The 27603-nt window shown below is 44.9% G+C and overlaps 1 protein-coding gene and 1 pseudogene across 2 annotated transcripts in view; one reads left to right on the top strand and one right to left on the bottom strand.

The window, feature by feature from the left end:
* LOC126473201 (ecdysone-inducible protein E75) overlaps positions 1 to 27603 on the top strand; it is a 488568-nt gene that overhangs the window by 152128 nt on the left and 308837 nt on the right. The gene's annotated exons all lie outside the window — the stretch shown is intronic.
* On the bottom strand, positions 286 to 403 carry LOC126475915 (5S ribosomal RNA; annotated as a pseudogene).

Here is a 27603-nt window from a genome sequence, read left to right as displayed (position 1 = left end):
CAATTATTGTTTTTGTCACACTCGGTAGTGGAAATGAAACGTAATATTCAGGAACTGAAATTTAAGTAGCATGTCGTAAATGAAGCACTCCGTCTTCAGGCTACGAGTGGCCTACCGGGACCATCCGACCGCCGTGTCATCCTCGGTGGAGGATGCGGATAGGAGAAGCGTGGGGTCAGCACACTGCTCTCCCGGTCGTTATGACGGTACTCTTGACCGAAGCCGCTACTAATCGGTCGAGGAGCTCCTCAATTGGCATCACGACGCTGAGTGCTCCACGAAAAATGGCAACAGCGCATGGCGGCCTGGATGGTCACCCATCTAAGTGCCAACCACGCCCGACAGCGCTTAACTTCGGTGATCTCACGGGAACCGGTGTATCCACTGCGGCAAGGCCGTTGCCTGTAGTAAATGAAGATCCAGTAAAAATTTTTTCGTCGTTTTGGTGGCTTTCACGTACGTCCACCCGCAGTAGCTGCTCAACTGCCATCACGAAGCTGAGTACACCTCGTTCCAGTACTCCGACCAAAGAAAAATGCCTTGCAGTTCCCCCGCGTGGCCATCAGCAGCGCTGACCGTTCAGCTACGGAGGCGCAGTCGCTAAAAGAGACATGACGTGTTGGAGCACAGATAGCTTGCTATTCCACGACAGCGGTCTTAGGAACGTGACTGTGGGAACAGCGAGAGGCTGCCTCGTCCTCGCTGAGCTTGGCGAGCGTCAGCCCCAGTTTCAGAAGTCCGCCCCTCCTCCTTCGCCTCCGCCTGCAGACTGCACTACCGCCCCCGCCGCTTCCACCGCCTCCGCCAGGCAGGCGTTCTCGAGTTTGCGACTTCCGCCAGCCCTGCCCCAGATTCCAGATCCAGGGACGCCTGGCACAATCTCTCACCGACGCACATTTTTTTTCTCCTTGTTACAGCAAACCTGAGATGCCGTTTTTCATGGCCTCACTTATGCGCTCTGAAAATACTGAAGTTCTGAATCTTTCTTCCCATCCTCGGCATTCGAGGTCGTAGTACTGAAGTAAAAAGGCAGTTATTTTATTAAAGAAATAACACTGTCGTAATCGACCTCCCGCCCTTCAGCCTCCCACTGTCCCTCCCCCCCCCCCTCCTCCCCCCCCCTCTCTCTCTCTCTCTCAAATGGTTCAAATAGCTTTAAGCACTAGGAGAACTAACATCTGAGGTCACCAGTCCCCTAGACTTAGAACTACTTAAACTTAACTAACCTAAGGACATCACACACATCCATGCCCGAGGCAGGATTCGAACCTGCGACCGTAGCAGCAGCGCGGTTCCGGACTGAATTGCCTAGAACCGCTCGTCCACTGCGGCCGGCTCTCTCTCTCTCTCTCTCTCTCTCTCTCTCCCCTCTCTCCCCTCTCTCTCTCCCTCCCTCTCCCCCCCTCTCTAGTTCTTATACTAATTTGTTGTAATACCGGGTGATCAAAAAGTCAGTACAAATCTGAAAACTGAATAAATCACGGAATAATATAGATAGAGAAGTACATATTGACACACATGCTTGGAATGACAAGGGGTTTTATTGGAACCAGAGAAATACAAACGTTCAAAAAATGTCCGACAGATGGCGCTTCATCTGATCAGAATAGAAGTAATTAGCATAACACAGTAAGACAAAGTAAAGATGATGTTCTTTACAGGAAATGCTCAATATGTCCACCATCATTCCTCAACAATAGCTGTAGTCGAGGAGTAATGTTGTGAACAGCTCTGTAAAGCATGGCCGGAGTTATGGTGAGGCATTGGCGTCGGATGTTGTCTTTCAGCATGCCTAGAGATGTCGGTCGATCACGATACACTTGGGACTTCAGGTAACCCCAAATCCAATAATCGCACGGACTGAGGTCTGGGGACCTGGGAGGCCAAGCTGACGAAACTGGCGTCTGAGCACACGATCATCACCAAACGACGCGCGCAAGAGATCTTTCACGCGTCTAGCAATACTTCGTTCTTTTTTTTTTTTTGGTTCTAATAAAAAGCCATGTCATTCCAAGCATGTGTGTCAATTTTTACCTCTCTATCTTTATTAAGTTTTCAAATTTATACTGACTTTTTGATGACCCGGTACATCAGTAACGAAACTCGTGGACATCAACGTCGCTGGAAAGTTCCCAGATGTGTGTCTCGTAAATTATTCTTTGAATAATGGCAGTAATGCCACCTTCTGCGGCATGTACCATCCGAACATCAACAATCTACCCTCGTACGAATGCATTGGGCTCCGTCATAAAGCCCTCACATATACACAGAGCACTGTTCTGGCCACTACTGACACTTGCGGCTGACTGAGGACACTGCACAGACGCCGCTGGAGGTCAGATACAACACCGCAACCTGTAGGGTCGGCTAGCGCTGCATTTATATTAGAGCATCCATTTCTCGCGGGGTTCCCACATTTTCGTCCAATCCACGTATTTAGAGATATTGGAGACTGTGAAACGTTATTTCTTGCTTCTTCAGCAGGTGACAATAGTCCAATTTTGCAATGAGCAGCAGCGATTGTTTGCAGACTGCGTTATCCCGTTGCTCTCTCTCCGCGGTAAGGTTTTTGATAGTAACAGCACATCGTTTGAATACATAGCGAAATCTTGAGGACTGGAATTTTTTGGCAGGTTTGTGAAATACTTATCAAAATTTTTTTATTATTGCTTCACCTCTAATTCAGCTGCAAGTCTTTCAGAATTCACATCTCTCAGACACCTTGCCTGTAATCTACGGTGCTTATACTGTAACGGCTTCTCAAGTGACACTACGGGCTGTTTTGTCCCATAAGCCACCCACAGACCATCAAAATTGTGGCGGTGGCGGAAACAGCTGAAATTAGGACAACCAAAATTTCAGCCTGCCGTAGCTTGAAGACTGACTGAAGATAGGATGAATGTTCGAAGTCAGTGGACCTTAAGTCCTCCTTCCTTTCAGGACTCTTGGAAATTTCTTTGCCATAGATGGCCGTCAAGGGGAAAATATACTGACGGAGAAACATCGCAACACTAAAAAATAATTAATGTAGGGTTATGACATTTCTGTAATACATTTGTCTAGGAAGAGAATAACGTAGCATTATCACAATTTATGCGCGAGACCAGCCATTGCAAATGTGAAATGCACTCCGTCTTCAGGCCACAAGTGGCCTGCCGGGACCATCCGGGCGCCGTGTCATCCTCAGAGGAGGATAGGAGCGGCGTGGGGTCAGCAGACTGCTCTCCCGGTCGTTATGACGGTATTCTTGACCGAAGCCGCTACTATTCGGTCGAGTAGCTCCTCAATTGGCATCACGAGGCTGAGTGCACCCCGTAAAAGACATGGCGGCTGGATGGTCACCCATCCAAGTGCCGGCCACGTCCAACAGCGCTTAACTTCGGAGATGTCTCGGGAACCGGTGTATCCACTGCGGCATGGCCGTTGCCGCAAATGTGAAATGTTAGTACATTAATGAGCGGTGTAACCGTTAGAATGTCGAATGCAAGCATGCACACATGCATGTATTGTGTTGTACAGGCGCCAGATGTCTGTTTCTGCGATGGAGTTCCATGTCTGTTGCACTTGGTCGGCCAATACAGGGACGGTTAACACTGTTTGTGGATGACGCTGGACCTTCGTCCGTGATGTCCCATGTGTGCTCGATTGGAGACAAACCTGGCTATTGAACAGGCCAAGGAAACAAGTTCATATTCTGTAGAGTATGTTGGGTTATAACAGCGGTAAGTAGGCGAGCATTATCTTGTTGGAAACACTCCCTGGAATGCTGTTCATGAATGACAGCACAACTTGTCGAATCACCAGACTGACGTACAAATTTGCAGTCAAGGTATGTGGGATGAACACTAGAGTGTTCCTGCTGTTATATGAAATCGCATCCCAGACTGTAACTCCACGTGTACGTCCAATGCGTCTACGCCGCAGACAGGCTGATTGCAGAAGGTCACCTGACCTCCTCCTAACCAACACATGGCCATCACTGGCACCGACGTAGAACCAGCTTTCACCAGAAAACACAACATACCTCCTCTCCACCTTCTAATGAGCTCTCGCTTGACTCCAGTGAAGTCGCAAATGGATATGGTTTGGGGTTAGTGGAAAGTATGCTACTGGCTCTGAGCTGTCCTTTTAGTAGCCGTTTTGTCACTGTGGTGCTAGCTACTGCTCAGATTGCTGCTGCAGACGCAGTACGATGCGCCAGAGCCATTTGCCGAACACAACAGGTCGTCCTTCTTGGCGTCTGAAGCTCGGTGTTCTTGCGACAATACTTTTTCGTGACCACCGCTGCCAGCAAACACACACTGTGGCGACATTCCTGCCAAGTCGTTCTGCAAAATCGCAGGAGGAACATTCAGCTTCTCGTAGCCCTATTACATGATCTCCTTCAACCTCTATCGCCTTAAAAGCATTCTTGACTAACGTAAGTTCACCACGTCCCATCTCAAAGGTATCTACATCTACTTACATATTCCGCAATCCACCATACGGTGCGTGGCGGAGAGTACCTCGTACCATAACTAGCATCTTCTCGCCCTGTTCCACTCCCAAACAGAACGAGGGAAAAATGACTGCCTATATGCCTCTGTACGAGCCCTAATCTCTCTTATCTTATCTTTGTGGTCTTTCCGCGAAATGTAAGTTGGCGGCAGTAAAATTGTACTGCACTCACACCACGTTCTGACTGCTTACAGCGCCATATTTTCATCTAGTGGCAGAAAGCAAACTATTTTTTTTTTTTTTCGGCATACTCCGCGAGTGCAAAGATTAATGAATATGCCTACAAAATGTCAGCGTCCTGCGATATATTCAGCACTTGGAACACCGTTAGATTAATGATAACTACGCGGTACTAGAGAGTAGAGGGGTATAAACAGCAGAGAAAGACAGAGAGATTGGTTCAAAATGGTTCAAATGGCTCCGAGCACTATGCGACTTCATCAGTCGCCTAGAACTTAGAACTAATTAAACCTAACTAACCTAAGGGCATCACACACATCCATGACCGAGGCAAGATTCTAACCTGCGACCGTAGCGGTCCCTCGGCTCCAGACTGTAGCGCCTAGAACCGCAAGGCTACTCCGGCCGGCGACAGAGATTGGGATCGAGCGATGTGGCGCAGTGGTTCGCACATTGGACTCTCATTCGGGGGAACGACGGTTCAAATCCGTGAACCAATGTCCACGACTGTGACAGCGTGTATTCAAAGCGAACCTTATTTGTATCCTCATAATGGCGTTACTAGCGCCACTCTTATGCGACTGGTGCGAAATTTGAATAGAGGATGCGTTGAGTTGTTTGGGGGAAGAGACCAAAATGCGAGGTCATCGGTCTCATTGGATTAGGGAAAGACGGGAAAGGAAGTCCGCAGCGCCCTTTTAAAGGAACCATCCCAGCATTTGCCTGGAGCGATTTAGGGAAATCACGGTAAACCTAAATCATGATGGCGGGACGCGGGATAGAACCCTCGTCCTCCCGATTGCGAGTCCAGTGTGCTAACCACTGCGCCACCTCGCTCGGTAAATTTGAATAGACATCATCCTTCAGTTGTTGAAACACGCCAACCAAGTTTCGTTATGTAACTCTTCAGGCTTTCCCGGCGATCTAATGACATCTTGGGTTGTCGGGTGTTCTGCCGGATATCAGCGTCGTACTTGCACGATATTTCGGTCACGTAGATCGAGACCTTCATCAGGTGCGACCTGAGACTGCTCCTCGAGTGGACCTGGTCCAGTATTTATGCCTATGGCCTTCCCCCTCCACCGTTGGTTATCGTGCAAGTACGACGCTGATATCCGGCAGAACACCCGACAACCCAAGATGTCAAGTTTCGTTATGTTGGCAACTTCTTCTGGGTGTTGCGATTTTTTTTTTCCATGTTTAAATACTCACCCTTAAAATCAACCTAGTCGACTCTGACCAACTCCCATTTAGGATGACTAGGGAAAGAGCAGTCCGCCCTGTTTCGAGGCGACATAAAAACAAACCCTCCGCCTGAAAACGAAAACTGCGCACGTGAGTGGCCTAGAAAAGATATATTACAAGTCTTTCTCGCCTATGCGACAGAAGTGCGAGTAGATGTCGGGTAGCTGGATGGGACGGAACTTGGTCTAGCCGGTAGGCCAGTTGGAGATGACGGTGCAAAATGGCGATGTTGCGGGCGGTGGGAGGCGTCCCGGCGCGCCACGTGCTGGCGTGTTGACAGTGTGAAGGGCACGGCCCCCGCTGCAGGGTCGAGCCATCGATCGCGCCGGCACGTGCGCAGCCGGCAGCCGGCAGCCGGCCCTGACCGCCGCTTTCACTGCCGCCGCCCCGCAGGTGCACGCACTGCTCTGCGTACGCACTACGCACCGCCACACGGCCCGACCTTCGTAGGCCGCCGCCCACCGCGTGTAGGTGGATGCCGCTCCATTCTAGTCCATTAAGTGGTGCACAACAGGCAGCGAGAGAACGTACAAACGTTGAGTTGACGGGCGAAATACACAGTACGAATCACAACAACGGAAACTAACGCAGGTGAAAGTACAAAGTAAAACAGACAGAAACGCTCCAGTAGATGTGAGTCCGCGCACAACTAGTTAGCAAAGTAAATGCATATATACTAAGATGGTATCTGTTCTTTCGAACATGTCCGAAAGAACAGATACCATCTTAGTATATATATAATTAAGGCTCCCCGGCCACTTGACCATCTTCTTTTGTGCGAATGCACAAACAGTGCCCGAACTCTTACGGGAAACGGCAACGCGCCGCGAGTAATGAGTATAATGGGCGGGGGCACTACGATTGTAGTGCGGGACAATACGTTGAGAATGTGGGTTTCGCGGGGGGCGTGGCAGAGATAAATCCCTGCAGTCGCGCTATCCTCTGTGTCCTCGGTGGCTCAGATGGATAGAGCGTCTGCCATGTAAGCAGGAGATCCCGGGTTCGAGGCCCCGTCGGGGCACACATTTTCATCTGTCCCCTTTGATGTATGTCACCGCCTGTAAGCAGCTAAGGGTGTTCATTTCATTGTGAGTTCAAAGTACGAGGGTTATTCCAAAAGTAAGGTCCGATTGATTGCCAAATTGAAACCACAGTGAACATCAGAAATGTTTTACTTGTAACAATTAGCTACACCTTTCAGCTACTTCTCTACGTAGTCGCCGTTCTGACTTAGACTTTTGTCATAGCGTTGTACGAACTTTTCAATAGCCTCATCATAGAAGGCAGCCGCCAGTGCTTTCCGCCAATTCTCCACGCTGGCCTACACCTCGTTGTCTGTGTCAAAATGTTGTCTTCAAAGACAGCGGTTCATGTGACCAGAGATGAAACTCAGGGGGAGACAATTGCGGACTGTATTGTGGGTAATCTCACATTTCCATTTGAAAACGATGCAGGAGCATCTTCATTGCCCCTGCAGAATGCGGCTGAGAATTGTCGTGAAGACGAAACAGCACGACAGTTATGTAATGTTAGCTGCATAGCTTCAGGCGAAATTTCTCACCAGGCCCTCGTATTTGGCGGCAGACACTATTTTCTAGACATCGTTACGCACTCACTGCGAGCTCATAAATGAGAAGAGCGACGTGATGCTAACTGGGGTTATACTAGAGACACTACCCAACACATCTGTGCAAAGCTTTATCGGATTTTCATAGTCGTTTCCATTTCGCGACCGATCGGACCTTACTTTTGGAATAACCCTCGTAAATACAAATGTCTTGTTACGAACTTCCAATGCCTTCAATATGTTCTTCTATGCCGTACAGATGTATCTGAAACGCAAATTTTGGGTCGATTAGGTCTACAACTTCGCTTCCGTAATTTTTTCTCAAAGTTCGAGGCTTTATTGTGAATATTTTACAAAAAAATTAGGATTCAGCATATTGGCCATCGCTAACCATTACTTTCTTCCATCTTTGGGACAGCACATGAATCCCGTGGCGGACGAACACGGCGTCTTTTGAGGAAACCCATGAATCGATCCAATTTTGCACTTGTCCATATGACCGAAGGCGCTGGTAAGCCAGGCCCTGTGCCGTCGATCGAAAAGGTGGGGCAATGTGTGGTGAATACGGCGGGTCGGGTAGCATTTCCCATTTCACCGTTTCCAAGTATGTTTTGACGGGTTTTGCGACATGGGGGTCGAGCATTGTCATGCTGAAAAGTCAATTTTCTTCTATATCGCTGCACTGTGACCGTTTGTCTTTCAGTGCTTGGCTAAACGCATCGGTTGCTTTCGATAGCTATCTCCTGTGATTGTTTCCGTTGGTTTTCGTTACTTCGAAAATCTTCTTTCTTCCATCGCCATGCCGGTCTTCGGTGTTCAAATCACCGTCCCTGAAGTGTTGAAACCATTATCTACACGTTCTTTCACTAACAGTTGTCTCACCATAAGTCTTACAAAGCATTTTATGAGCCTTAGCTGCAGATTATTTCATGTTAAAGAAGAAAATTAAAGCTTTATGATGTAATCACAAATGACTAATGTTTTGATGGCTTTATGTTTAGAAATGCTTAAGCTTACTGTATGACACTTACGACCTACCACCTGCACCACCACTTGCCACTAGTGCCATCTACTGCAAAACGGGGGAAAGCAAACATGTAGCCCTAATAATAGGACTCATATTTGGCCTTTGGCTTACGGGAAAGAACTACGATAATGTTTCAGCGCGTTATGAGTTATAATTTAGTCTACAATAGTATTTGTTAAAAAAGTTGCTCCACGCATCACCCTCGCATTTGGATGCGCTCTTCTCTTCAGTAATTTTGCGGATTCATTGAAACACCTGTGCATCCTCTCTTAAATCACACAGTTAGTCGCTCCATTTCTTCAAATGCACAAACTTCAACGATGTACGCATCTGAGGTGGTCCCAGACAGAGTAATCTAGAGCATTCAGCACAGGTGACTTAGAAGGTGGAGATGCAGCCCCTGTTCGATCTACCCATCATGGACAACAGTGATGCATTAGTTTTCATTCATCGACACGAAAATATGCCGGTTCCTATTCATGCATGTACAGAATTCCCTAACCATAGATCACGTGGACAATGAGAACGCAATTATTGTTTTCCTAATTGCGTTTTGCTATAACATTATATATGAATGCGTTGCTATTGTTCTTTCGGACATGTCCGAAAGAACAGACAGTGTATATCGAAGATAGAGAAAGAAGAAAGGAGAGAAAAGGGAAGCAACTATTGATATCAGCTGCATCGAGACGAACGCTGTCGTTGCTCATTCCGCATAAAGTCCCAGTGCAGCTAACATTTATAGTTCCTTCTCTTCCCTTTTCTTTCTCCCACCTACACCTTCGGTATATAATATTCTAGTTCTCGCACCCTAGCTTTCAAAAGTCTATCTTTCCACCTTCTTAGGTCATATGTCCTCGCCTGAATAGCACACACGTCCACACCGCCTCAGCCCTTTTTCTTCAATTACGTCCATTACAGGGGTGCCCAGGTTCATTCTCTTACGTATGTCTTCGTTTTTAATTTCATCCCTGAGTATTAGTCTACAGCAACACCTCCAAAACCCGATCTCCACTGACCAGAACTTTCCTGTAAATCCTTAAGTTATTCCCCATGTTTCTGCTTCGTACATTGCTAAACTTTCTCCAGCAGTTTAAGTATACTACTCTTCCTTTATGATACAATAGGTGTCTTCTATAAAATTCTATTTAATTTCTTGGTTGCTAGACTAGCTCGGCCATTGTGGTTCTTCATTTCACTTTAATTAACTCCAGCTCAGTCAACAATGTCTCCCAAGTATTTATAAAAGTCCACAGACGTTACTGTCCCACAATCTAACTCCGGTCTTGACCCACACCTCCAGTAACCAAATACTCCGATTTCTCCAAATTAATAGTTCAACCCCATTTCTAATAGTCTCTGTGCAACTTTTGAACCATGCTGTTCATCATCCTCACCTACAAAAATGACTTTGTCAGCAGCAGAAACCAAAGTATTTGCTTTGTTATAACTCCATTCTCAGATCACAATGTTTATTTGTAATCAGTTAATTAATTTCGGTTGATCGGTCGGTCGGTAATGACCATCATAACAGTCTCTCTTCATGTGCAGTATGATTTTGACCGCACCATCACATGTGATGGTTAATATGTATAAGGCAACATTTTTCTGCTCAGGCTGAAGATGGTCATTACCAACCGAAATTAATTATCTGATTACAAATAAATATTTCGATTCAGGACATGAATTATAATGAAACAAATATTTTCCTGGATTGCTGAAAACTTTTCATGACAATGTCACATCTTGTGAAGCAAAAGTAAACAGCATGTCGTCGTTTATAGACGCACCTTACTACGACGGAATCTTTCTCTAAAAGTAAGATAGAAATTAAATATATTTTAAATAATGTAGGTGCTATCACGCAGCCTCGAAGTAACCATTTAGACATTCTCCAAATATTCTCGTACTTTCTTTAATTCTAAAAGCTCTAGCAACTTGACTTTAAACAACTCACTCTATTCTTTAACATTGCAGTCCGCAATTTATAGATGGGAATGCTGTCATAGGCTTTCGTAACGTCAACGAAAAGATCATGATGACCTCCCGCCACGAACTCATTCTCTTCTTCTTCGTCCACAATCAATGATTCGACTCTCGAATTTATAATTTTCCTACATCATCTGGAGAGTGAATTTTTTACACTCACTACTCTGTAGTCTGAGCCCAATTGTATGGGGAGTTAATCGAATATTTTACATTTTTGTCCAAATAGAATAATATTTCATGCTGGTTTCAGCGGCTGCTCGTAGCACAAACTAAAAATTGTCGCTAATATCTCGTTTGGGGGTTAGTGTTTACTGCGACGTTTTTGTTTCTGTTATCGAATCCTTTCGATCGCAATTTAAATATCTTAATTAACATAGCCAGATTTGCAACGTGTTTACATCATTTTCAATCGTATACAAAGGTGAAATACAGAGTGCATATGCTGAAAATAGTTGTGTTAACAAAGAATATTATTTTCAGCACAGGTTCTGTACTGATAACGTATTTGGCGCTTCCAAATAGCTGAAGATATCGGAGAGAGTGTATTTCCATTTTCTTCGTGATTTTAGATTTAGTTGTGCGAGCATTGACGTGTTCCGTGGCATCTTCCTATGTCTAACGTTTCGTCTTCCAACGCTGGAGACGTCTTCAAAGGCTATAATACTTCGTTGGTTGCTTTTCGAAATGTAACAACCTCAGGAAGCAGAACTTTAACAAGTACACGAGCGGCTATTGGACCGAGACATCACCCGACCGCAGTCATACGCTGTGGGGTCTGGCTGTCGCTTGTTAAGGAGCTTGCACTGCAGAAGAGTTGGTGCCGTTTGCTTTCAAAGCCCACAACTTGTCTAGTTTCCGTCCTTCTTTTCTGTCGAAGGTCTTTTTGTGCTTTCTGAATTTCTATCGCTGCTCTGTGTTCACCAGCAGGTTAATAATTGGACCTTGATAAAATCGTAGTATCGGAGAAGCGAAATTGGTGATTCCCTGGTCCCAGAGCACGTTTTGTTGCTGTTGATTTATCCGTGTTCCCCAGATGATAATTGCTTTTGTGCTCTTTAAGGGGGGAGTTAATGCTTGTTTTCGTTGTTCCTACGTACGCTTGACCGCATGTGCATTTTGTATGCTCCTGCTGTGGTGAGAGATGAACGTAAAAATACTCAAGCACCTTTTTCTCTGTTTAAATAGTGTGTCAATGCCGTCTGTCATTTGCGCCCAGATGAAACGAAGAGTATTACGGCTGGGAGGAAAAACTTCCCCTTTAGCTGGTTCTTTGTCGAAGGATGCTCCAGATTTTTTACTATGTGGTGCCCTGCTTGCTTTCTTAGTAATAGTAGCCATAATTTTCGTCAGGATGGCAGAGAGAGAGAGCTACGACTTGGTAGGCGGACTGGCCTGTAGCGGCTTGGTCAGCGAGAGCTGTCCGGAGTGTGTGTTAGAGCGAGAGACGAGAGGGAAGGGAAAGTGCTGCCCACCCTGATGGGGAGGTCGCCGATCGATGTCGTCAACACGTGCGGCCTCTGCCGCTGCCCCTAAGTCCGCCCGGGCAGCCAGAAGGAGTCGCTAATGCCGTTACACGCACTCTCCTTGCGGCCGGCTTGGCTCTTACTGCGCCGTACGCGCTGAAATGATATTTTATACGACGACGAAGTCAAAATCTGAATCTCAGACTCTCTCAGGCGATACTGCACCAGCAGAGGCCGCGCCACAGTATCGGAATGGCCCCTCTCGACACCAGTCGAGGTCTGGCACTCACACGGTGTTTATCTACCAGTGAGCTACGTTCGCGTTTTACAGACATTGAGATTTCCTTACTTATGTGTTCGGGTCAATACCGTAAGCTTAATAAGGAGAAGAGGTACAGGAATGCAACTCTTTATTTTTATACAAACTTATTTCTTTTAATTCCATCATCCAAGCACGGTAGAACTTCTTCCCCTCTGTACATCATAGCTTTTCGTGGAAGTCACCGAAGGCACGAACAATTATTATGAGTGTTCTTCTATTAGTCCGGCATTTAGCAATTTCATCCCTACATTTTTCTACACGAACATGTAACTACACTACTGGCCATTAAAATTGCTACACCAAGGAAAAATGCAGATTATGAACGGGTATTCATTGGACAAATGTATTATACTAGAACTGACATGTGATTACGTTTTCACGCAATTTGGGTGCATAGATTCTGAGAAATCAGTACCCAGAACAACCACCTCTGGCCGTAACAACGGCCGTGATACGCCTGGGCATTGAGTCAAACAGAGCTTGGATGGCGTGTACTGGTACAGCTGCCCATGCAGCTTCAGCACAATACCACAGTTCATCAAGAGTAGTGACTGGGGTATTGTGACGAGCCAGTTGCTCGGCCACCATTCACCAGACGTTTTCAATTCGTGAGAGATCTGGAGAATGTGCTGGCCAGGGCAGCAGGTGAATATCTTCTGTATCCAGGAGAGCCCGTAAAGGACCTGCAAAATGCGGCCGTACATTATCCTACTGTAATGTAGGGTTTCGCAGGGATCGAATGGAGGGTAGAGCCACGGGTCCTAACATATCTGAAATGTAACGTCCACCGTCAATGCGAACAAGAGGTGACCGAGAACTGTAACCAATGACACCCCATACCATCACCCCGGGTGATACGCCACTATTGCGATGACGAATACACGCTTCCAATGTGCGTTCACCGTGATGTCGCCAAACACGGATGCGTCCATCATGATGCTGTAAACAGAAACTGGATTCATCCGAAAAAGTGACGTTTTGCCATTCGTGCACCCAGGTTCTTCGTTGAGAACACCATCGCAGGCACTCCTGTCTGTGATGCAGCGAGCCGGCCGAAGTGGCCGCGCGGTTCTGGCGCTGCAGTCTGGAACCGCGAGACCGCTACGGTCGCAGGTTCGGATCCTGCCTCGGGCATGGATGTGTGTGATGTCCTTAGGTTAGTTAGGTTTAACTAGTTCTAAGTTATAGGGGACTAATGACCTCAGCAGTTGAGTCCCATAGTGCTCAGAGCCATTTGAACCATTTGTGATGCAGCGTCAATGGTAGCCGCAGCCATGGTGTACGAGCTGGTTCATGCTGCTGCAAACGTCGTCGAACTGATCGTGCAGATGGTTGTTGTCTTGCAAACGTCCCCATCTGTTGACTCAGGGATCGAGACGTGGCTGCACGATCCGTTACAGCCATGCGCATAAGATGCCTTTCATCTCGACTGCTAGTGATACGCGTCCGCTGGGATCCAGCACGGCATTCCGTATTACCCTCCTGCATCCATCGATTCTATATTCTGCTAACAGTCATTGGATCTCCACCAACGCGAGCAGCAATGTCGCGATACGATAAACCGCAATCGCGATAGGCTACAATCCGACCTTTATCAAAGTCCGAAACGTGATGGTACGCATTTCTCCTCCTTGCACGAGGCATCACAGCAAGGTTTCACCAGGAAAAGCCGCTCAACTACCGTTTGTGTATGAGTAATCGGTTGGAAACTTTCCTCATGTCAGCACGTTGTAGGCGTCGCCACCGGCGCCAACCTTGTGTGAATGCTCTGAAAAGCTAATCATTTGCATATCACAGCATCTTCTTCCTGTCGGTTAAATTTCACCGCTGTAGCACGTCATCTTCGTGGTGTAGCAATTTTAATGGCCAGTAGTGTAATAACAAACGCTTTGCCGAAATGACGCCTTTACCACTTTTCTCTTTTGTTTCAGGTAAGTCAGAGGGAGGCCGATCCTCATTGCTGCTCGCTACAGGATCTGTCTCAGAGAATACGGTACTGGGCGGTGTTCGGGCATTTCAGGTAAGTTAGATTTCTTACGTTGCGGACCACCTTATGCGATATCCAACTTGGTACATGCAGTACTGTTGGAAACCCCAGCTGCCAATGTCATAGAACGAGACGACGTGGTAGTGTTACTGGAAAGGGTAAGATTCAAATTAACATCAAAGCATCCCGCCTTTTACCTGAATAAATGTAGGTAGATACCAGGACAGTATCGAAGACATGCGGGGTCAACATGGGTACTTACAGATGAACACCGTAACATACAGAAAAATATTGAGGAGACCTTTATTCAGCAGTGGATACCTAACCGGTGATGACGGCTAAGAATTGCTTCTTTTAAGAAGGTTCCGCACGTCTTTCTCCGGACGTTCTCCAATAGGGCTAATACCCCGTCGCTGAGGACCTGCATTTCGACAGAGCGTTCGACTCTAAGCCTCTCCTGTCTCTCATCGGCGATGATTACTATTATACATCTCAAAATCCCGATTCTGTCTGACTGCAAGATTTACTGATTAACATTTTGAGAGTATCACATCTTATAAATATTTAGGGGTCGTTGTAAGAAGTGAACACGTCAAATCAGTGTCAGGAAAGATGAATAGAGGTCTTAGAATTGTTGGAAGGATTCTGGGAAAATTCAAGGCATCTGTAAAAGAAATTGCGTACAAAAGGCTAGTGTGGTCAATTCTGGTCTTCATTTACATCAACGCCATGTGATCAAAAGTATCCGGACATAGTAGACATTCATATCCAGTGTGTCCACCCTTCGCCTTTATGACGGCTTGATCTCTGCTCGAGATGGTAGTGATGTTGGACGCTGGGATACGGAGCGAAGTCGACGTTCTAATTCGTCCCAATGGGTTGAGGTTGGGTTTCTGGGTAGGCCAGTCCATTCCAGGAGTGCTACTGTCCACAAACCGTTGATTCACTGAGACTGCTTTATGGCAGGGTGCAATGTCATGCTGATACAGTCAAAGTTTCCGAAATGATCCTCTATGTACGCAGTACCCGATGCTGTAAAAGGTGTTCATATCCTTCCACATTTGGCGTTTTCTTAAGCACAATAAGGAGACCACAGCCTAACGACGGAGAACACCCCGCGTACCATTACACCCAAACCCTTCCAACGGATTCCCACAGCGTATAGCGTGATTCGTCACTCCAGATCACTTGTTTCCAGTCGTACACTGTCCAGTGAAGCCATTATGTACATCTCCTCAAGCGCCTCTTAAAACTGAGTAGAGAAATGCGTAGCTTAGGAATGTGTGCCTTATGAGGAGGTTCTCTACCATTGTACCCCATCTTTTTAACTGACAGTCATTCTGTTCGCTAGACTGATGGTAGCACTTTGCAGTTCACGAGTAATTCGTTCCTATGATTTCATGCGATATTTTTACATCCCCCTCCACAATGCTGGACGGTCCTTTTCCATCAGTAAATGAGGCCTTTGTTATCGGTTTAGCAGTGGCTTTTTCTTTCGTGTTTACACTTCATTATCCTACCAACAGTAGCCACCCTGACCAACCTAATAAGAGCTGAACTGTCTCAGATGCATCTGAATCTCATGTGAGCTCCAACAACTAATCCTCGATCGAAGTCACTAAGTTTTCCTAACCGACTCATTCTGTTTTTACCGCTTCTCTGCTGACAACGCAGCAGTCCCCACCTTCTCTTATAATGCCCGTGTCGCCGCTCGTGACATACAGCTGTCAAAACCGCACACATGGGGGCGTCAGGATACTTTTGATAGGGTAGTGTAATATCCGAAAGCCACTGTGCAGACCATGGCGAAAGGTGCTTCCATATATTCCCCCATTTATATTCCTCCGAGTATGTCTGTTGTACTTACGCTTGTGCTGTTGTGTTATACCGTCATGTTACGTCGTGTTACAACGTAAGTAGTCACGGCAGCAGGCATCGAACGAATTCAGGAACACGCTGCTAGAATTGTACAAGAAAAATATCGCCATTAAGAAAGTGTAAGAAAAATAAATCGGGAATCTTAACTGTTAATCATTGGAAGAATGAGAACGTAATTGTTGTGTTACCGTTTTAGGTAAACTTAGAGAGCCTGTATTCAACGAGTACTGTGAGAGTATAATGCTCCCACCATCCTTGTATCCCGTGCAGGGGCCATGAGAACAAGACAAGAGAGAATAGGACGCGTACAGAGGTACAATTCTGAGCCCTCTAGCGGCAGAAGCTGCAAATATGTAGACATGAAGAATGAAGATTTAGAACGCTAATAATGTATGTTTCATTTAAAAAGCTTTAAGAGTTTTGACATAAAAAATTCGGAGGCATTACTTTTCAGGACGTCCTCGTAGAACAGAAAGGAAAACCGAAAACACTAGTACGATATACCCTCCACCACGCACTGTACAGTGACTTGCGAAGTATATATGTAGATATAAGATTCTCATGATCTCATCCAAAATAACTGATGTCGAAATTTTATGTTTTTCTATTGTACAATTTCTTTTCCGCTTTAAAAATTGGAGTGTCATTTTTATGTAAGCATTACTTCACCCCTTTTCCCTTGCAGAAATTTCCATTTTACGTACGCACTTGTACGATGGCGGTTTGCCAAGAGTGGCAATAACTTACGCAACTCTGGGTGAAAATTGGGCAGGTTGACAGTATTGCACCATTGTGGTATCACCTGGAGGAACGCGTCTTCCGATGTTCCGTTGTCCTGCAACCTTGCGCAATCTCAACGTTCTGCTTTTATTGGGTACCAGTGCATTTCACGATAAACTGAAACCATTTTTCCAAGCGTAATATGAAAAACAGCCTCACAATGTAGTCTCTGCATCATCCGCTATTCCAAGTCTCAACTTTTGAACTACTACTCTCCCTTACTATGAGAGTAGTGCGTTTGACGGTGTACCATGATCTCGCCATAATATTTCAGAACACAGACACGGAAAAGTGATTCTGTTTTTTCTAAAAGGCTCTGGGGAGATCTTAGTTCGTAAAGATACCCAGAGGGCCTTACAGTGTTCTATTCGCCAAAAGTATTATGGGAATGTCACAGAGCCAGTTACAAGTTATTCCATCGCCCCCAAGTCGATGGACCTGACTCCATTGAAGAATTTTTTTTTCGTGTAACCTCTTTCCCAACCCCATGGGATTACTAGATACGTCGTACGTCTCAGTATTTTTTTCTAGATACTAATGTATTTTTACGTAAATTTTGGTAAAAATTTCTCCGGGTTTACTGAATTACACTTATCTTTCCATATCACCCCACTTTCACCCACAATCCCACTTCTAGTCTTCCTAAGAGTGTCTTACCTGCGCAGTATTTTTTATATATAGGGTTCTAAGTGTGTTTCAAAATTCTCTAGGCGTTACTGTGCTATGTTCCAGCATGCGGACAAATGTATACGACCATTCTTGACGAGCACTGACCAAGTTTCGATGTACCGTAGAAAAAACGTTTAACATCCGTAAGGTAGACAAAAAGAGTTCAAGGCACCTCTCTCTTTGTGTAAAATGCCTTCTACTCACGCCACGTGATGTTGTTGTTGTTGTGGTCTTCAGTCCTGAGACTGGTTTGATGCAGCTCTCCATGCTACTCTATCCTGTGCAAGCTTTTTCATCTCCCAGTACCTACTGCAACCTACATCCTTCTGAATCTGCTTAGTGTATTCATCTCTTGGTCTCCCCCTACGATTTTTACCCTCCACGCTGCCCTCCAATACTAAATTGGTGATCCCTTGATGCCTCAGAACATGTCCTACCAACCGATCCCTTCTTCTGGTCAAGTTGTGCCACGAACTTCTCCTCTCCCCAATCCTATTCAATACTTCCTCATTAGTTATGTGATTTACCCATCTAATCTTCAGCATTCTTCTCTAGCACCACATTTCGAAAGCTTCTATTCTCTTCTTGTCCAAACTATTTATCGTCCATGTTTCACTTCCATACATGGCTACACTCCATACGAATACTTTCAGAAATGACTTCCTGACACCTAAATCAATACTGGATGTTAACAAATTTCTCTTCTTCAGAAACGCTTTCCTTGCCATTGCCAGCCTACATTTTATATCCTCTCTACTTCGACCATCATCAGTTATTTTGCTCCCCAAATAGCAAAACTCCTTTACTACTTTAAGTGCCTCATTTCCTAATCTAATTCCCTCAGCATCACCCGACTTAATTAGACTACATTCCATTATCCTTGTTTTGCTTTTGTTGATGTTCATCTTATATTCTCCTTTCAAGACACTGTCCATTCCATTCAACTGCTCTTCCAAGTCCTTTGCTGTCTCTGACAGAATTACAATGTCATCGGCGAACCTCAAAGTTTTTATTTCTTCTCCATGAATTTTAATACCTACTCCGAATTTTTCTTTTGTTTCCTTTACTGCTTGCTCAATATACAGATTGAACAACATCGGGGACAGGCTACAACCCTGTCTTACTCCCTTCCCAACCACTGCTTCCCTTTCATGTCCCTCGACTCTTATAACTGTGCCATCTGGTTTCTGTACAAATTGTAAATAGCCTTTCGCTCCCTGTATTTTACCCCTGCCACCTTTAGAATTTGAAAGAGAGTATTCCAGTCAACATTGTCAAAAGCTTTCTCTAAGTCTACAAATGCTAGAAACGTAGGTTTGCCTTTCCTTAATCTTTCTTCTAAGATAAGTCGTAGGGTCAGTATTGCCTCACGTGTTCCAGTGTTTCTACGGAATCCAAACTGATCTTCCCCGAGGTTGGCGTCTACTAGTTTTTCCATTCGTCTGTAAAGAATTCGCGTTAGTATTTTGCAGCTGTGACGTGATACACATGCGAAAATTCTCTCTCTCTCTCCCTCTCTCTCTCTTTCTGTGTGTGTGTGTGTGTGTGTGTGTGTGTGTGTGTGTTAAGTTTGATAATCTACATGTGTTATGTCCTCTGCTATTCGACACGTTTGGCTTTTTCCTGTTTTATAAGCTGCTAGCGGAAGAAATACTTCATAATACATAATTCATTCAGCTCAGCGTTATCGTCCGTTCTTAATTATAGACGAATGTTACGACCGTTTTTGGGAACTCGTTTCTGAATAACCGACTGTATATCTTTCTCTAAACTAAAAATCACACGGCTAATGATTCACGAATCTCTTGAGAAGTTCAAGAAAGAATAGGCAACCTCGATTGCAAAATTCTTTCTTGCTTATTTAATTTACGATGCGTTTCACTCTCATAGGATCATCATCAGGCATTGCGTAGAAACACTCGAAGGTCACAGGCAATTGTACAGAAACTCCCGCAATCACGATTTTGCAACCGAGACTGCCTACTTTTTCTTGAATTTCTCTAAAGCCGTAATTTGTAAGTACGAAAGCAATCTTTAGTCGTGTGCGGAAGTACGACCATTCACGCAAGATATGCAGACAGAAGACATTTTCACTGTTTATTCTTCCAGCACTCATCAAATCATCACTGAACGCACAATACAGTGATCGTAAACGCGCCTTGCGCACTGTCGTTCGCTCGACTGCGCTGACGAGCTGTTCAGGCAGTTATTCTCTCACACAAAGAAACGTTCGCCACACCTGTATCTCCGCCTTGCACAAAAGGCGGAACAATAATGTACAATTTCAAACCGTCATTGTTTCGTAATGCTACTCATCATCATTCTTGTCTCCCATTCTGTGCCACGTGTTATTCCTTTGTGTTGGCGTGTCCGCATTAGGGACACCTGAATCGTCGATCAAGTATGTCACATTTGAAACAGGGAACTCCCTTCTTCAGTTTTTCTTGTTATAACCTTTTGGAAACTGCAGAGATTTTAGTATTTGTGGTACCTGAAAGTTAATAAACACGACGCGTACTTGTAATCGGACACATGTACGAGTTAGGAAACAATGTGTTTGCGCAGGTTTCCGCGATCTGAATCAGTTAACGGAAATATCCTGGCTGTGGTACTGCGCCACAGTGGAAATAACTAACTATCACCGATGAAACTAACGTTTCCGCCACAACTACAGTGAATTCCTTCTGGGCCGCCACTATAGCAAGAAGAAGGCCACTGTGGCCGTGACCGAAACGTTGGTTTCCTCAGTAGTAGTTGTTTACAATACGACGCAGCACCATATCCGGCAAACGTTCATCCTTAAAAAAAAAAACGTATTTCTTGTTGGATTTGTTAGTAAATGTTACATAATAGGTTGAATGTATTCTCAAGAAAAAACGTTTTGAGTGTAAGATACAGCAAAACATTGACATCTCTGGTACATTACATGACAATAACCTTAGTTCGAAATTGTTTGAACTTGGTTACTCAGTTCCTATTCTCCGAATGTCTCCGTGATACTTACAACTGTTAATTTTAGTTTTATTCTCATTTTATAGCACAGTTTCGGTCTTAGTCCGCTTTCAAGTAGGTATCCTGTTAGAAAGTATTTTTAAAAACAATTCTGAGTGTTTAGTAGATCATTTTAACTTTTAGGAGTAAAATATTAAAATAATTTATTTTTTGAAAGGAATATTAGGGTTTAACGTCCCGTCGACAACGAGGTCATTAGAAACGGAGCACAAGCTAGCTCGAATTGTTTCAAGGATAGGGAAGGGAATAGGGTGTGCCCTTTCAAAGGAACCACTTCAGCGATTGTGTGGCGTGATTTAGTGAAATCATGGAAACCTAAATCTGAATGGCTGGACGAGGATTTGAATCGACATTCTCTAGACTGGCGAGTCCACTGTGCTGACAATTGCGTCACCTAGTTATGTATGTTATTTTATTGTAACTGCTACAATCGAAACGTCATTAAAGTTACCCACTGCTCCTATCCCTATATGCACGCTAATGGATAGATAGTTCTGAAAACGTATCATCTTTATAAATATGCATTGTATCGTTGGCATGAGTTCTCTGTTACGGCACCTTCGGCTGAATTGTCAATACTTGTCCTCTCAGATATTTTCAAGATCAAACAGCTAACAAATGTGTCTACTAACTTATTACATTTACCGTAACTGATGTATTCAAGATCTAGTGGTTTTTTTAATGGTGCTTGAAAACTGTCTGACGGGGGGATCGTACGAATTTCAAGCCACCGATTTCTAGGGAATGACTAGGACTTCGACAGGAAGACGCAGCTCTCAATCATTTCGAGAAATCTGAGTTTGAAAATTTTAGACTTTATTGTGTACTTTGTATGACTGCCAGTGTTCAGGGACTCCGCTGCCGAACGAGTAAGCGCTCGGTTTCATAAGCGCCACGTCTCTGGATCGCATCTCACTGCCGGTACTTTTTTTTCATCCCTACATAATTCTAACAACAGATTATCATTACCTAAAGAATCATTTAATATTTTCATGATCTTTTTCCTGTCAAATATTTTCCTCTAAAATTTTATAAGTTGTTTCCCTTTACAATGAGGACCGTTTATGAATGTAAACCAACTTTGTTTTGCAATAAAAACATTGAAAGAAACATACACTAAAAGTTCAGCGTTCATTACGTGTACTGTATATCACAATAATTACTATTTTCGATGTGTCTACGATCAGTGTCATTCTGGTTCGCGCAGTGCTCCGTAGGCTACACCTTATGCTTGCCACAAATGAGGATAAAATAATATAAATAAAATGACTCTGATAACTTGACTAAAAATTCTCGTGTATCCTTCCTTCATTTCCAAATCTCCTAACTACAAACTTTTTCCTCCTTTTTCGGGGCAGAGACTATAAAGATAAGAAATAAATAATTTAATATTCATAAACTGTACAGTTATAATAAACCATTTGTTAGAATGATCTGGGAATAAAAGATAGCAGCAGTAGCAAGATTGGACCCAGAGACCTTACCCTCATGAAATCAAGCATCTTCTCGCTTGGCTGCAGACTCCTGGAGTAATAACGATCATACGAAGTATATAAGCACGCCTAAAATTTTAAAAATTTTCTCGAAAACGGTAGAGAGCTGCGTTTTCTTTTTTACACATGTTGAGTCCCAGTCGTGCCATACACTCCTTGTTTGTATGAATCAGATCGGTAGGGGAAGTTCGCACGGTCTCCTTGTAAGATCAAAATACACTGAAGAGCCAAAGAAACTGGTTCACCTGCTTAATATTGTGTAGGGCTCCCGCTAGCCCGTGGAAGTACCGCAACACGACGTGGTATGGACTTGACTAATGTCTGAAGTAGTACTGAAGGGATTTGACACCATGAATCCTGCAGGGCTGTCCATAAATCCGTAAGAATACGAGGGGGTGGAGATCTCTTGTGAACAGCACGTTGCAAAGTATCCCAGATATGCTCGATAAAGTTCATGTCTGGGGAATTTGGTAGCCAGCAAGATGTTTAACCACAGAAGAATGTTCCTGGAGCCTCACTGTAGCCGACCAGGGTGGCCAAGCGGTTCTAGGCGCTACAGTCTGGAACCGCGCGACCGCTACGATCGCAAATCCTGCCTCGGGCCTGGATGTGTCTGATGTCCTTAGGTTAGTTAGGTCTAAGTAGTTCTAAGTTCTAGGGGACTGATGACCTCAGAAGTTAAGTCGCGTAGTGCTCAGACCCATTTGAACCACCTCTCTGTAGCAATTCTGGACGTATGGGGTGTCGCTGGAATTGTCCACGTCCGTCGGAATGCACAATGGACGCGAATGGATGCAGGCGATCAGACAGAATGCTTACACAGTTGTCACCTGTCAGATTCGTATCTAGACGTATCAGGGGTACCATATCACTCTAACTGCACATCCCCCCCCCCCCCCCCACCACACCATTATAGAGCTACCACCAGCTTAAACCGTCCCCTGATGACATGCAGGGTCCATGAATTCATGAGGTTGACTCCATACCCGTACACTCGATCTTCTCGATGCAATTGGAAACAAGACTCGTCCGACCAAGCAACATATTTCCAGTGATCGACAGTCCAATGTCGGAGTTGGCGGGCCCAGGCTAGGCGTAAAGCTGTGTGCCGTACAGTCATCAACGGTACACGAGTACGACTTCGGCTTCGAAAGCCCATATCAATGATGCTTCGTTGAGCTGTTCGCACGCTGACACTTGTTGATGGTCCAGCACTGAAATCTGCAGCAATTTGCGGAAGGGTTGCATTTCTGTCACGTTGAACGATTGTCTTCAGTAGTCGTTGATCCAGTTCTTGTAGCATCTTTTTGATGTTGTAATGAATTCCTGATGTTCACGGTACACTTGTGAAATGGTCGTACGGGAAAATCCCCACTTCTTCGCTACCTCGGAGATGCTGTGTTCCATCGCTCTTACGCCGATTATAAAACGCACTTAAATCTTGATGTCGTGCCATTCTAGCAGCAGTAACCGATCTACCAATTACGCCAGACACTTTTTGTTTTATATAGGCGTTGCCGACCGCAGCGGCATATTCTCCCTGTTTACATATTGTTTTTGTTGTGGTCTTCAGTCCTGAGACTGGTTTGATGCAGCTCTCTACATGCAACTCTATCCTGTGCAAACTTCTTCATCTCCCAGTACGTACTGCAACCAAATCCTTCTGTATCTGTTTAGTGTATTCACCTCTTGGCCTTTCTCTACAATTTTTACCCTCCACGCTGTCCTCCAATACTACATTGTTGATCCCTTCATGCCTCAGAACATGTCCTACCAACCGATCCCTTCTTCTAGTCAATTTGTGCCACAAGCTTCTCTTCTCCCCAATCCTATTCAATACCTCCACATTAGTTATATCATCTACCCATCTAATCTTCAGCATTCTTCTCTAGCACCACATTTCGAAAGCTTCTATTCTCTTCTTGTCCAAACTAGTTATCGCCCATGTTTCACTTCCATACATATTTACACTCCATACAAATACTTTCAGAAACGACTTCCTGACACTTAAATCTATGCTCGATGTTAACAAATTTCTCTTCTTCAGAAATGCTTTCCTTGCCACTGTCAGTGTACATTTTATATCCTCTCTACTTCGACCATCATCAGTTGTTTTGCTCCCCAAATAGCAAAACTCCTTTACTACTTTAAGTGTCTGATTTCCTAATCTAATTCCCTCAGTATCACTCGACTTTAATCCACTACATTCCATTATCCTCGTTTTGCTTTTGTTGATGTTCATCTTATATCCTCCTTTCAAGACACTATCCATTCCGCTCAACTGCTCTTCCAAGTCCTTTGCTGTCTCTGACAGAATTACAATGTCATCGGCGAACCTCAAAGTTTTTATTTCTTCTCCGTGGATTTTAATACCTCCTCCGAATTTTTCTTTTGTTTCCTTTTCTGCTTGCTCAATATACAGACTGAATAACATCGGGGAGAGGCTACAACCCTGTCTCACTCCCTTCCCAACCACTGCTTCCCTTTCATGCCCATCGATTCTTATAACTGCCATCTGGTTTTCTGTACAAACTGTAAATAGCCTTTCGCTCCCTGTATTTTACCCCTGCCACCTTCAGAATTTGAAAGAGAGTATACATATGTCTTTTAAATAATCATACCTATACCAGTTTCTTTGACGTTTCAGTGTATCAAAATTGTGCAATAAAACGAAAATAAAAATTGACAGTCGCAGGCATCATAGAGTCATTCAAAAATAGATTTTGATGTATTGAGCAGAGTATGAAATGTCAGAGACGATCTTTATACTCGGAAAATCTTGTTCTGGTGCATAGCGGCAGGTATTTCGTGCTGTTATCGCTCGCTCCCTTGCGGTGTTCCACTTGAGCTGCCTGCTTACCCGTGCACGTTCCTTCGTTTACAGAGAACTCCATGTACGGAGAGTGTTGACGCCTACAGTGGCACGCAGCCCTCTCGCCCATCCCCGTTTCCGCCGGTTCGCGCGCATAGTCGCCGGTTCGCCGCTGCCGGCTGCGCAGGCGGTTCGCTGACTCTCGCGGTCGCTGCCTCCGTTCCCAAGGTCGAGGTCAAGGCGACCACTCACGGTTCGCTGCTGCGCCACGGCGCGCTCACAACTTACTCGAGTCACCGACTCACGTCTAAACCAGTGCCGGGAGATGCGACAACCGAAAAGTACGGACATCTCCGCTCCGGCGTGTTCTCGAGAAATGACGTCGAGTATTCAAATGCTGCATCCGAAAATGTTGCGGGTCGGTTCGTGTCGGCAACACTCGAGACCAGTTGTTCTCTCAAAAGTTTCCGTTCTTTTCCAGATGCATTTTACTCGGTAACTGTGGCATTCTATGATGCATACATTACATCTGAATTGACATAACATCTCATAGGATTTGTCTAAGAATTACCTCATTAGTTTTCTACAATGATTATAACAATATAAAAAGTGAATCTGTTTTGAAAACCATTCCTCATCGAAACAGATCAGTCCTTTGATGTTTTCTTTAATTCTAAAGTTCTCAGAATTTTTTAACCTCTCTTAAAAAAGGCATATGGCTCTTTTCCATACCTAGTGGCCTGATATGTAGCTGTGAAACGAGAACTTTCACAGCCAGCTGCGTGTCTGAAACAAATGATGCCCCTAACAAGTGGGCTACATTCGTAATCTAGATTCTCTGATGTGTCTCTTCGATTGCTTTGGGTTCTCAGTTGCATGAAATTCACATTTCTGTCCATCACGGGGACCTCAAATATGGGCACACCCACTGGCATTCATAACTCAGCATTGCAACGGCTGCTGCCCAAATTACTGCTAACTAAGCGAACCAGAGGTGATCAAGGCATCTAATGCCATTGCGCTAGATACTGAGCAGCTGTGACAATGACGGATGCAATTTGTCAATGTTATTTATTCTGAGAGCCTCCACACCCAGATACGTCAATCGTGATGAACGCTGGAATGGGACTCGTCTAAAAAGACAACGTGGGGCCGCTCATGATTCCAGTGTTGTCATTGGGCCTTAACCCAGTTGGGCATCGAGTTGAACCAAACTTCGGTCACAGATACGAAGATATCATTCCAAGCTGCTTCAACTCTGCACAACAGTTCACGATTCTTAGTGCCTGGTGAGCGGTGGCATGCCAACCTCTCGGTAACTGGTGACCAGATATTTTCTTCAGCGATTGAATCTCCACAACACGTGGTCTTTATCTTCTCGAAATACAAAATCGACGTGGCTTCGAATAAAGGGCACAGCCACCAACCTTAACACGTCAGAAATATAATGGCTGTTGTCCAAGTTATCAGTTATACCAACAGCAGTGATCGCGTCGTATATCCAATGGCAACCTGTACCATCACGCTTTTGTCTGCGGCAATATGATGATAACGAATGCGGACTGACAACGTTCTTTCTCCTTGGTGCCTCCACGCAGGGGTATGTCCTCTGTAGTGTTGCATGTACAGCTGAGACTCGTGTGAAATGATGACATGGCCTCTGTCTTATGTCCAGTGTCATTATTGGGCGCACCGCTGTCAGTGCGTCTCTCCCTGATGGCGCGTCAACAGAAATCACAACAATGGTCTCCGTGTTGTCATCTCATGGTGGTGTATTTCATCGTACTGTTAGTGTGGATACTTCCTTTGCTCCAGAAAAGCACATTTCCTGACTCGATGTAGGTAATTTTGCGACAAGACCGCGCGCGGTGAAGCGAACAATTTCTCTTTCCTCTCCAGCGCTAGTCGCGTAGGGCCATTTAGACGCTGCATGGGGTGGAATATGGTGCTCCTGAGCGCCGAGTTGTGAGATCCCGAGCAACGTGAAACGCGATATCGCGGATACACTACAGTTTCGGATCTTACGGATGCTCAACGGGACACGACAGTTTCGATAGGCAGCGATTCTACCACTGTCGAATTGCGATTCTTACACGAAGCACAAACCATCAGCAACTAGTGGTCTTGTAGTTAGCATTGCTGACTTTCGATCACGGGGCCCTGGGTACGATTCCCGGCCGGGTCGTGGATTTTCTCTGCTCAGGAGTGGGTGTAATTGTTGTCATCATCATTTCATCATCGTCGACGCGCAAGTCACCGAAGTGACGTCAGATAAAAAGACTTACACCAAATGGCCAAACTCTGCAGAAACGGAATCCTAGTCAATGCCGCACGCACATTTTTCTTCTCCTCACAAACCAACAACATCCAAATGTGATTTAGGAATGAGAAATCAGCTACGTAATATTTCGTTGTTACTCATACCTACTTTGGACTGTTGCGCTGATGCTAATTTCCATACAGTCCCTACAATCATGTGTCACAACTTCATGCTAATTTTACGTTTGTTTCGTGGCAACTTAATGCTGTCGGAATTTTAATGGATCTGTGTACGATTATGAGCTTGGTACTTTCACAAAGCATGGCTTAACTTAGATGAGTATTGCTAACCTAGGCTTTACCATTGTATTTTTTCTAAGAGAAAATTAGCTTTCCACCATTTTCAGAGTGAAAAAGAATTCC

Source organism: Schistocerca serialis, chromosome 4, assembly GCF_023864345.2.
Source record: "Schistocerca serialis cubense isolate TAMUIC-IGC-003099 chromosome 4, iqSchSeri2.2, whole genome shotgun sequence".
In the NCBI taxonomy this organism is placed as follows: Eukaryota; Metazoa; Arthropoda; class Insecta; order Orthoptera; family Acrididae; genus Schistocerca; species Schistocerca serialis.
The sequence above is the reverse complement of the archived record's forward strand: the minus strand, read 5'-3'. Positions and strand labels throughout refer to the sequence as shown.